We start from the raw sequence: 12,458 nt of genomic DNA, 5'->3' as shown, positions 1-12,458 counted from the left end.
CTTGCTCTTGTGAAACTTCGTGCAGTTGGTGATCGCCCAGCTCTCCAATCTGTCCAGATCTCTCTGTAAGGCCTTTCCACCCTCAACAAAGTCAACAACTCCTCCAAGTTTAGTGTCACTGGCAACTTTGCTCAAATCACCTTCTAGTCCTACATACAAATCTTTTATAAACACATTGAAAAGGACTGGCCCTAAAATGGAGCCTTGAGGGATCCCACTAGTGACCATCCACCAGACAGATGTGGCCCCATTTACCACAGTTTTTAGGCCCCTCGCTACAAGAAGGACATCGAGGTGCTCCAGCGAGTCCAGAGAAGGGCGACGAAGCTGGTGAGGGGCCTGGAGAACAAGTCCTATGAGGAGCGGCTGAGGGAGCTGGGCTTGTTCAGCCTGGAGAAAAGGAGGCTCAGGGGTGACCTTATCGCTCTCTACAGGTACCTTAAAAGAGGCTGTAGCAAGGTGGGGGTTGGTCTGTTCTCCCATGTGCCTGGTGACAGGACGAGGGGGAATGGGCTTAAGATGTGCCACGGGAGTTTTAGGTTAGATGTTAGGAAGAACTTCTTTACCGAAAGGGTTGTTAGACACTGGAACAGGCTCCCCAGAGAGGTGGTGGAGTCACCATCCCTGGAAGTCTTTAAAAGACGTTTAGATGTAGAGCTTAGGGATATGGTTTAGTGGGGACTGTTAGTGTTAGGTCAGAGGTTGGACTCGATGATCTTGAGGTCTCTTCCAACCTAGAAATTCTGTAATTCTGTGATTCTGTAATTAACCCTTTGAGCCCTGCCCGTCAGCCAGTTGCTCACCCATTGGAAGATGTTTTTGTTTAGCTGTATGCTGGACATTTTTTCCAGTAGGATCCTATTGGAAACTGTGTCAAAAGCTTTACTGAAGTCCAAAAAGATCAGCTGGTTTCCCTTGATTGATTAGATGTGTGATCTTATCATAAAAGGAAAGCAGGTTCCACTGTGTATGCCCATAATACCTGAATTTTGGATGGAGTTGTGAGCTTTTTGCTTAGTATGGATTTAATGCGATAAAGTGAATGTGATAGGTGAAGAAGCTGTCAATGTATGTAACATCTTCTAGATTCCCAGTTTTATAAAATGAAGAGTTGATAACTTAGCCTGTACATTCTCCCAGTTTGTTCTACTTGCGTGTTTAATACTACCAAAAGTATGTAGTATCATTTTGCTTCTACATATTAAATCAATTTGGGAAGAACTGTTGAATTTTATCTTAGTTCATTCTGTAACAATGAAATGTTCCCCAACTTTTAAACATAATGTGATCTATTTGGTTTCCATGCTGTCCACTTAATATAATGTCAATGTGATTTCAGGAGTATGTGTAAATCAGTCAGTGAAGATTTTGAATCACCAGACGCAATTCTCTAGACTAAGTCTTCAAAGGAGATATTTGATGGAGCAAACAATAAGAATGAATCTTACAGAGTACATCATTTGTACTGATCTACACTTTCTGGCTTGCAAGAAGTTTTTATATGACTCTTGAAGATAGTCTGTACTTAAACGTTTTGTGAAAATCCTAGTATGTTGTCCATACTGAAATACGGCCATATATGTGCTTTCCAGGGTACAAATAGCGCTAGGACAGTTTTCAATATGTTCCCAGTCAAAGATTTACCAACTATGCTGCTTTATTTTTTAGTAAAATATCCCTACCTTGCAGTTAATATGTTCTGAAAAAATGTAACACTTGGATAGTTCTAGGTAATGAGAGTGACTTCAGCAAGGCTTCAGAATAGTCTCTGTTGTAAAGGTAATTACTTTGTTTGTGACTGTATTTCAGGTACCATGGTTTCCTTCTGTAATGTTTCTAACAATGTGCAATAATATACATGATGAGAAAAGATCTTTAAAATGACACACAAATAGCTATGACACTTGCAAGCTTTCTGTCAGTCATTAAGATTGGTCCCTAGTATTATTTTCTATTTATCAAGAATGCTTGGGACTGTTTGCTCTTACACTTGCTTCTATACCTCCTGTAGCTGACCTTTAGATCATGAAGTGCTGAACTGCACAAGTGGTCCTATTCCTGTAAATGCTTTCATAGACAAAAGTAACATTAACTGTTCGAAGCATGGTCTCTCTCCACTGAAGAAGAATATAAATGCAAAAAAAAAAACCAACAACCTGCTGTAGAATTAGGGAGGAAAAATGAAGACCTCAGCTCCTTTTCTAACTGTTCTCACTGTCAACTGCAAGAAAAAAAAATCCCCTATGTTTTTCATACGTTCTCATTCCTAAGAGCAAGCAAATGTTTTAAAAAAATAGTGGATCTTCCTATTAGCAAGCAAATGTTTAAAAGAAATAGTGGATCATATGTGAAATACTGGAACTCCATCATGAGCTGCAAAGAGCAGCCTAGATTTGCCACTAGATGCCTCTCTTTCCTTTTTGGTTCATCCCATGAGCTCTGGCAGGCACACCTCAGAAAGCGCTTAATGGCAAAGGTGAGTGCCTGTGAACACAGCAGGGCTGGCTGCTGTTTAGCAATCGTTAAAACAGCTACATGCTTCTGTAACTCTGGCAGAACCAATCCCCTATTGCTCACTGTCTTAAAAATAGAGAGTGATTTAGCAACTCATCTTCAGAATTGGCAGTTGTACACCAGTGAACACGGGGCAGACTTCTGTGCTGGGATGCTTCTTAGATAATGAACTGGTATCTGAGATTCAGTGGTTCTGCTCTTGTTGTTAAACGTAATTCAACATGTCCATCTAAATGCTTTTGCCAAAATCCCTTCTCTATTTCTTGTAAATGCACAGGAGGTGTCTCTTGAAAGGGGTGTAGTCTTTAACTGTTCAACTCTGTCTCATCCTTTGATCCTTCTGTGGGTCATATATAAACATGCTAATAACTCAGGTATTGAAAATTACCTTGTATGGATTCTCTGCTACATGGTGGCTTTGCTCCAGGCAAGCAAAGACATGGGTGTATCACTCTTTTTGACCGATTCCCCTTTAAGGTTAACCTTTCTCACATTTAATTTGCAAAATGAAGTCAGTCTTCCCTGATATTGCAGAGGTAACGTGGAGGATTCACTGCTGGATGGCAATGGCTTGTAGTGACTAGAGAAATGTGCAGGAGGTACTGTGATGGGAGAGGTGGTTGCATTGCATCAGCAGGTGGGTGGCTGATCACCTCTGCAAAGCTGATACACTTCTGTATGACAGTACTGTGAGACTAAGGTTTGTATATTTATGTGTGTGTTTGTGTGTGTGTGGACTGTCTGTTTATGCTTGTAGATATGTTCATTTGTATAGGTATACGTATTTCTGAATAGGCTTACACACGTACACATACTTCTCATAAATGAGGAGGACAGAATGAGTATCAGTGAAGACTCTGTTTTCCATTTGGTTTTGTGATGTTGGGACATCCTGCAAGAGTGGGGCAGTACCTCAGTATGTGATGCTGCTGATGACGGTCTCAGAGGTGCTCAGCTTGCTAGACTGGTGATCCACGAGTGATCAGGGTGTTTTCTCCTCTAAGTACAGAAAATCTGATTTATACTTGTTCTTTATAAATTTGCATGCAATTGAATTTAGGCAAGCAGGTCTGGATTAATTTCAAGGCAACTCAAGACTCTGGCTAGTGATGTTGCTGTTTCCGGGGGCATACCTTGCCTGTAATTTCTTGGTAGCAGCTCGGTAACTTTCTGCCAGAGAGGATTCTGGTGCTGCTCCTTTTTGCTGTTTTCAAAGTAACGTTTCATGATCTGCTGCTTAGGAATTCAGCAACTGGTCATGAGCAGATCTGCCTTTCCTTTAGTCTCCTCTAGTACTGTCTGTTTTTGCAGATTGACTTTTCAGGTGACTGCCTGCCCTTCACATCTCCCCGGATGCTCTGAGAGGCTGCCACAACCAGTCACTGGGCTGAGGTCTGATGGCAGCAGCTCAGCTACAACAAAACACCAGGGATATCCACGTCAGCAGCCCATTTCTCTGTGTGCAAAGAGAAAGAAAATGAGGAGAACTCTGCCTTCAGACACTTTTTTTTTTTTTTTTTCTTTTTTTTCTTCTTCCAAGCAGGGACACAGCTCTACCAGAATCGCCAAACCAGACAAATCAGCCTGGAGTGGCAGCACAGCTGTGCCCAGACCTGGAGGTGAACATTAAAATTTCTTATTTCTTATTTTCTGACCTTAAAATTTCTTATTTTTGTGTTCTCTCCCTTAATTTATATATATATAATATTTATATATTTATATATATATTTGATGTTGTAGTGGCAAAGGATCTTGGAGGCCTCTATTTGGAAACTTTGTTCAGCGTTACATTGTCAGCAATCACAGCATATGCTCACAGCAGGACAACATAGCTTTTCAGCAGTGCAACACAGCTTTTGCCCACGACAGCCTTACTTGGACTGTAGAAAGTGAATTTCAGGTTTAAGCACTTACTAAATAAAAGTATAAAATAGTACAAGTGTTTACTTGCACACTTGAAAAAAAACATGAATGTCGATGCTTTAAACATCCCAAGACACCAGCAGCTCAAAGAGGGAAAAACGTTATTAAAAAAAATATTAAATGACTAATACTTAGAGGTTTTATAATTCCACGTGTTTCAAGCTGTCCATTAGAACTGGTTCTCAGGCTGGATTGCATTGTCATAAGGTTGTTACAATCACTGTTCGTGACTAGCCTTTAAGGCTTGTCACTTTAAAACTTCTGTTAACCATGAAAGAATGTCCAATTATGTATTGCTTTTATACAAATAGATAAAAATGTCACACAAAGAACGAACAGCACTGTTCCAGATTTTGTGTTTCTTGTACTTACTGGATAATTTCTGGATGTAAGTGAAGCTGTAAAGCTTCACAGTAGGAACTTCAAAAATAATGAATGACAGCATTTTTTGAGACTAGAAGAAATTTCAGAGACAAAACTTTCAGGAGCAAAGACATACAGGGTTGATGATCTTGAAAATTTGTATTTTCTAATTTGCATTTTCTTTGGTACTGTCTTGAGAAAACATTTAAGGAGTAAAAATGAGGCTGTATATATTGAGGAACCTTCACACCTTAGCTTAAGATGTGAAGTAAAACATCTTCACATCTTAAACTTAAGTAGCTTAAGTTTCAAAATAACACAGGTTTCTTTTCTCAAAGGTTTCCCTCCCCCCCTCCAAATTCACTGTGGCAGAATTAATTTCTCCATATTTCTATGGGCTGCAGGGAGACAGCCTGCTCCACCAGGGGCCTCTCCGTGCACAGCCCGCAGAGGAACTGCTGCTGCCTGCCTGGAGCACCTCCTGCCCTCCTGCTGCACTCACCTGGGGGCTGCAGGGCTTCTGCACAGTTTTTTTTTTTTTTTTTTTTCCTGAGTTATGCTCTCAAAGATGCACAGTCAGTTCTACTATTTGCTCACATTTGGCAAGTGGTGTGTACATTTTGGAGCCAGCTGCAAACAGCTCTTACCTGACTTGGAGCAGATCCCAGTCTACTCTCACATAGGCTACAGCTGCAGCCCCATCCCTTGCCACCAAGAGCACAACTGTAAACACAATACACCCATGATTCCTGAAAAAAGGAAAAGGGTCCCCTATGGCCATCCACAGAAGAGATGATTGAGAAAGACTCTGCACATCCTGTATTAAACATTATCACTGTCAATAGTCATCACTGAAGTAGCATACCCCTAGCTCTGCAGAAATACTGTCTCCCCAAAAATATAGCACAGTGTGCATGTCTGTGTTTACTGGGTACCACTAAAACAGACTGTGTCTGGAGGCAAAGCAATTGTACTATACACACACCACCCAAAAGTAGCTCAGGAAAACTGGTCAATTTCCTCCCTTCGGTTCCTTGAGTTCTGTTCACATGTTCACATGTGCCATGGTTTTTGTATCTGGAAGGCTTTGGAGCAGAAGTCTGGTCTGTGGTACATGGATCAAAAGGGCAAAGCGTGATCCTACATAGCTCTATTCGGTATGTGGCCCATAGAGGGCATTAAAACATTACTTTTCTGCAATGTTGACTGCCTGGCACAATGTAGTCCTTATCCACAACACGTCACAACTATCCAAATAGCAATGAACACAAAAGGAAAGCACTTTATAAATTCTTATATAAATGCCATTCTGTTCCCATCTCTGTTTTCCTTCTGTTAAATTTACAAGACTTTCAAGTCTTTGCTTTGAGTTTATAAGCCTTAGTACTCTACATTTTCCACTTTTCCTCTCCCTCCTCAGAGATTTTTATAGTGCTGTGTTTAATATGAAGAATGATGCCTATTCTATCATATTAAAGAGGCAAACAATATACTAAACCAAAACATGCCTGTCCATTCCTGAGCATGAATTAAGATAGACAAACTCTTATGACAGGCAGCCAAGGAGAGAGTTGGAAGGGAAAGCCTAAAATTAACTAAATTGAAATGCAATATTACACACTGTCTGAACAGTGATTTCAGCATGTCATATCACTAAATATAACTAGACTTTTTGCCAGATAGAGTTCAAAATGAAATTTAGAAAAAAAATCTTACAGAGAAAAACAAAACAACCCCCCCAACCCACTTCCCCAACCCCTACGCTCAACTTAGATCTGATAAACAATTTGGCAGATGAGTGCATATGGGACAAGAGAAATTAGGGCTGTATAACTTCCATTGCCAGTGTTGACTTACAGAGAAACATTTTACAGATTTTGAAAGATTAAATGAAGGTCTAACCATCTGGCAAGGTTATTTGCTCAAAAAAAAAAAAATAAAAAAAAAAAAATCAGTGTTCTTAAAAGAGAACAGGACATACAATACAAATATATGTATGTGTACACTTGTGTCTGTATGTAAGTATTCTGGGAAGCAGAAGACCAGAGCTGCCTTCAGACACAACTGAAATAAAATATTACTAGGGTGGGTTACAGAATGACCATGGTTCTCTAAATGTGTTTCTTATGCCAAAGTCACACAATGTCAGACTTCCTCCTGTCTGCTAGCAAAGCAAGTAGTTTAATGCACAGTTATCTACACAGAAGCATACATACTACCCTCTCCCTTCCAGTGTCCTTGCCATGGTTTTGGCATCAACCATGGCAAGGACATGAAGAGTTGGGCAAAACCAACTCTTCAGGTCCATGTCCCCTTCTTCTCTGCAGACAGGGATGGCCCCAGTCAGGTTCATCCTCAGAATAGCAGAAATGTATTTTTCCTAATCCTGTAAGAAACCTTTAACCCCAAATGGTGTAAATTTCATTTTAAAGACCAGTTAATATGAAGATCAGGTTGTCAGAATAAGGGTGGCTCATTGATTTTAGCATCTGTTTTTGTCTCTTTGTTTGTTTTCAAACAGACTTGTTTAAATTAATACAAGATATTTTTTCTAAGAACATGCTGAAGATTTAAATCTGCCTTAATTACGCAGATAAAAAAGTACCCATTTCTGCTAAAGATGCTTTTAGATTGTTTTTATTTTCTTTGTCAACTCTACCTCAAAATCTGGATGTCATTACCACCTGGAAACCCAAACAGAAGTTTGTGGGTTTCTGTTCAGGTGCTCAAAAGAACTATCTTTTTCTTACAATTTCTCACAAGATAAATAGACAAAGTCAACCTGTGGGTAAGTAGGGAGAGAGGCATTCCTGTCAGGTAATGTGAATTCACAGTATGTGAACTCTGCTACACAGACCACTTCTTATTTTCATCATTCTTATTTCTTTTTGTTGTTAATAAACTGGTTTTATTTATTTATTTGTTGTACAGTACTCTAAGCTTGATTAAGTAGCTAAAATGATTTTTTTGTTTGTTTGTTTCCTGTTGACTATGAGAGCTTGATTCCAGGGGGAAATATATATACATATATATATACACACACACATATATATACTATATAAATATATACACTTATATGCACACACTTCTGGAAAAAGAAGAAAAAAGTTCAAACACACAAGAAGTGATGTCAGATATATGAAGTGTGGAGGTGATCTGGGTTATGATTGCTTCATACTGTGCTGGAAATTTTTGTTCTAGCTGGGCTGTGACATGTTTAAAGCTGTCTGTTTTAGAAACTGTGGCAAAGCATAAAGGTTTCACAACAATATTTTCACAAAAAGAAAACAGTTGAAAGAAAACAGTTTTTTTTTTCTGCCTGTTTCCCTGCCCTTCCCCATTTTCTCTAGTGGAAGAATGCCCCCCAATTAGTCATAGCCCTTACTTCAGGTTGCCTGCATCCTGGGCAGACTTGGCCACAATCAAGAATGGCCTCTTCAAGTGCTTTGAAAGTCTGAAAAACTTAATTATGAGCAGACCTATTTGCATGTTCCTCATAAATTTACCAATTTTTTTTTTTTTTTTTTTTTCCTCTCCTGTGTTCCAGGATGAAAATAGGGTTTGCACGAAGGTGCCATCTGAGTTCGGCTTCTGCTGAGGGCTGTCTGAGTTTCTTTATAGCTGCAGAGAGGGGTTTGCATTGAGCATTTCACATGGAAACTGGTGGGGTGGTGGAATGAAGCTATAAAAACACCTTGTGTCAAAATCTTCTCTCTTAGAAACATGCAGAGTGTCAATAGGGTATGTCTGCACTTAGTAAAGTCAATAGCTTTAGTGCCAGCTTCTATCTCCCTTTCAAGCCCATTAGTCCATTGAGGACTGAACCAGGCCCTCAACTCATTAACATTCATATCAAAATTTCAAATGCAGTGTTTGCCATTATTTAAACCTGATGTTCAGGAATCCTTGGGACTGCAGTGGTTGGGGGCTTTATTTTGAAGACTATATACAGTGCATCTCAATGTGGTCAGTGTGTTAATTTGCTCACGTAAGAATTGCTATGTGGCTCCAGAGAGAAGATGGCTAACTTCATGGTAAATGTCATACTGGGAGAAGAGTTCTTGCAATATTCTAAGCCTAATTACCAAAGTTAATTACAGTTTTAGCTTCCCAAGCAGTGTAGGAAACTCTATAAGGTACACTTTCCAGTGTGAATCCATTTTGAGACAGAGCTTGGCTCAGGAAACAAATTGCTTTGAGGGCTCTAATACTCTAAGAGCTGTTACAATCATGATACAGTAATTAGGAGGAGGGGGCCATAGGGTAGTGATAGCGCAACAAAAAGCTGGGAATAAGCAGCCTGACACCTTGCCAGGCTCAACTATTTGCCTATGACTGCAGGCAAAGTCTATGTGAGTGCCTGGACTCTATATACACCCACATACTATTAAATTCAGCCCATGTTTGGATCCAGCCAAATAAACTGAAATGGCATCTTCAGGCTAGCACAGACTTTCTCAGAGAGTAAGTAGGTCTTTTTTGGACCTGAAGGGAGTTGGAGAATACCAGCCTCACACTGTTTGAGAGCTTTGTTTCTTCTGCAGCTGGAAAAGCTAAACAGACAGTTTTTGTAATTAGGTTGATAAAAAGCCTTCAGGGAAATGAGAACTACTTGTTTTGTTCAGTAATTATAAGCTGAGAATCAGCCCAGATATACTGAATTCCCTGTTCAGTGCTCATTATAATAGTTAGGATTACGAAGTCCTCTGTTGTAAACATATGATAGGGCTGATGTTTATAAGACTCTGGCGGATGAAATGTATAGTAGATAAAACTGCTAAGCCACTGGCAGATGAAATTGCTGAGTCACTGACATATGAAGTAGCTAAGCTGCTGTCCATCATATTTACAAAGTCATGGTGGTCAGGTGAAGTTCCCACTGACTGGAAAAGGGGAAATATAACACTCATTTTAAAAAGGATAAAAAGGAAGAACATGGGACCTACATACCAGTCAGCCTCACTGCTATGCCTGGTAAGATCATGCACCAGATCCTCCTGAAAATCATATTAAGGCATATGAAAGACTTGGAGGTGACTGAGGACCAGTATGGCTTCACAAAGGCCTAAGCATGCCTAACTAATTTGGTGTCCTTCCATGACTGTGTCATGGCATTGGTGGAAAAGGGAAGAGCAACAGATATCATCTACCTAGACTAGTATAAAGTCTTTAATACAGTCCCACACAGTATCCTTGTGTCTAAATTGAAGAGACTTGGATTTGATGGATGGATGGACTGTTGGGTGGGTAAGGAATTGGCTGGATGGCTGCATCCAAAGAGTTGTGGTAAAAAATTCAATGCTTGGGTAGACGTTAGAGATGAGTGGTATCCCTCAGGGTCCACACTGTTTAATATTTTCACTGGTAACATAAAAAGTGGGATTGAGTGTACGCTCAGCAAGTGTGCAGGTGACACCAAGCTGAGAGGTGCAGTTGATACTTTTGCAGGAAGGGATGCCATCCAAAGAGCAATGAACAGGCTTGAGAAGTGGATCCATGCAAACATTAAGAAGTTCAGCAAGGGCCTGCATCTGGGGGTGTGCTATCCCAAACACACACATAACAGATGAATTGAAAGCAACCCTGTAGAGAGGAACTTTTCAGTACCAGCATATGAGAAGCTTAACATGAGCTGGCGATGCACACTTGCAACCCAGAAAGCCAACTATATCCTGAGCTGCATCAAAAGAATGCATGGCCAGTGTGGCCAGCAGGTCAAAGAGGTGATTCTCACTCTATTCTTCTCCTTGGTGTTGCTGGAGCAGGTTTCCCAGAGAAGTTGTGGATGCTTCATCCCCAGAAGGGTTCAGGGTCAGGTTTGATGGGACCTTGATTAACATTATGTAGTGGGAGGTGTACCTGTCACTTTCAAGGGGATTTGAAATAGCTGAACTTTAAGGTCCTTTCAAACTCAAACCATTCTATCAAACTGTTATTCTATGATTTTATGAAAATTCTGTGAGATCAAATAATTCTCACTTTCTTTTTGCTGCACAAATTTCTGACTGAAATGTTTCATACGTGAATGTGACAGATAAAACCTAAAGGTGTCAGGTCCTGGCTAGCTGTTAACAGAACTTGGACATAAGCCTGGGAAAGGGCTTTGAATCCAGTGATGTTTTCTCATGAACTTAGCATTCCCACACTTGGGGAATAAACATAACCATGATCTTCTAAGTAGAATCATCCATTTCTTGAAGAAGCTAGAAGTATGAACATTGAAACATTCCAATGCAGAAAAGGTATCTCTGGTCTCAAGTTCCTTACAGATCACTCCTGAACCTGTGGGAAAGGCTTAAGGGAAGGGTCACATCATTATTCCCTCTCGTTTCTTAGTTTTCACTCTAAGCGTACATTGTAGGATTCAATACAGAACTAATAAAAGAGGTCTACAAAATAGGAAAAGAGCCTGTCCTTCTGTGGTGGGATAGTCATACAAATATGTTTTCAAATTTCAGTGACCACTGTGTTCTGTGTTAGTTTTCCTCCTTAAAAGAAAAGAAAAGAAAAGAAAAGAAAAGAAAAGAAAAGAAAAGAAAAGAAAAGAAAAGAAAAGAAAAGAAAAGAAAAGAAAAGAAAAGAAAAGAAAAGAAAAGAAAAGAAAAGAAAACCACCACCAACAAAAACAACAAAATAAACAAGTCCCAAATACCCTTCTTTCCTCTTTCGTTTTTCTTTCTTTTCTTCCTTTTTTTATCCTTGGCAATACCTGGAAATGAAATAATTTTCATGAAATCACTGCATGGTTGGTACTGTCAGGCCTGCTGCTCAAACTGCTACAGCAGGTTGTCCAGGACCAGCTCCAGTCAGGTTTTAATGTCTTTAGGGATGGAGACTCCACAACCTTTCCAAACAACTTTCCGAACAACCTGTTCTAACATTTAACCACCTTGTAAATAAATAAATAAATAAATAAATAAATAAATAAATAAATAAATAAATTCTTATGTTTAAATGGAATTCCTCATATTTCACTTTGTGCTCATTGTACCTGGTCTGCATAGTCCCAGATATTTCAGTCTCTCCTCGTATGTCAGATCCTTCTACCTGTCCATCATCTATGTGGCTCTAAACTAAAATTCCAGATGTGCTGGAACTGAAGTACATCATATTCACTGGCCACTGATGGAACTAGTGGTATTTTGTCTTAACCACCAACTTCAATTATGTCTTATTCTTTCTGAATAACAAATCTTTAAACATTCTCAGCTGTGTCATATACCATAATGAATGTAGCAGTAAATGGGATGTCAGACAAGCACCATTGACCTAGATAAACAACGTTACTGTGTAGAGACCTGCTGGACCCAGATAATTACTGTAATTTTCCCCTTAAAAGATATAAAAAGTATCATGGTCCCAAAGCTGTTATTCTTATTAATGCCTTCAAGCTCATAATTATTTTTTCTTCTTCATGTTTATTATAGAATTCAAATGTTTAGAGATGATCTGCATTTTAAGAATTATTAGATCTGATTTGAAAAATAGTGGCTATTGGACATGGAAGGAATTATTTAAAAAACAAACAAACAAACAAGAAAAACAGCAGCAAACTTATGTCAGATAATTTTCTTTTTTAACCCACCAGAGTGCGGAAAAAAAGCTATTTTGGAAAGAAGTAAAACTTGTCCTCCCATGTGAAAACCCCTGGAGGCTGA

This window comes from Anas acuta, chromosome Z, assembly GCF_963932015.1.
Source record: "Anas acuta chromosome Z, bAnaAcu1.1, whole genome shotgun sequence".
Taxonomy (NCBI): Eukaryota; Metazoa; Chordata; class Aves; order Anseriformes; family Anatidae; genus Anas; species Anas acuta.
This window is presented reverse-complemented; position numbering follows the sequence as displayed.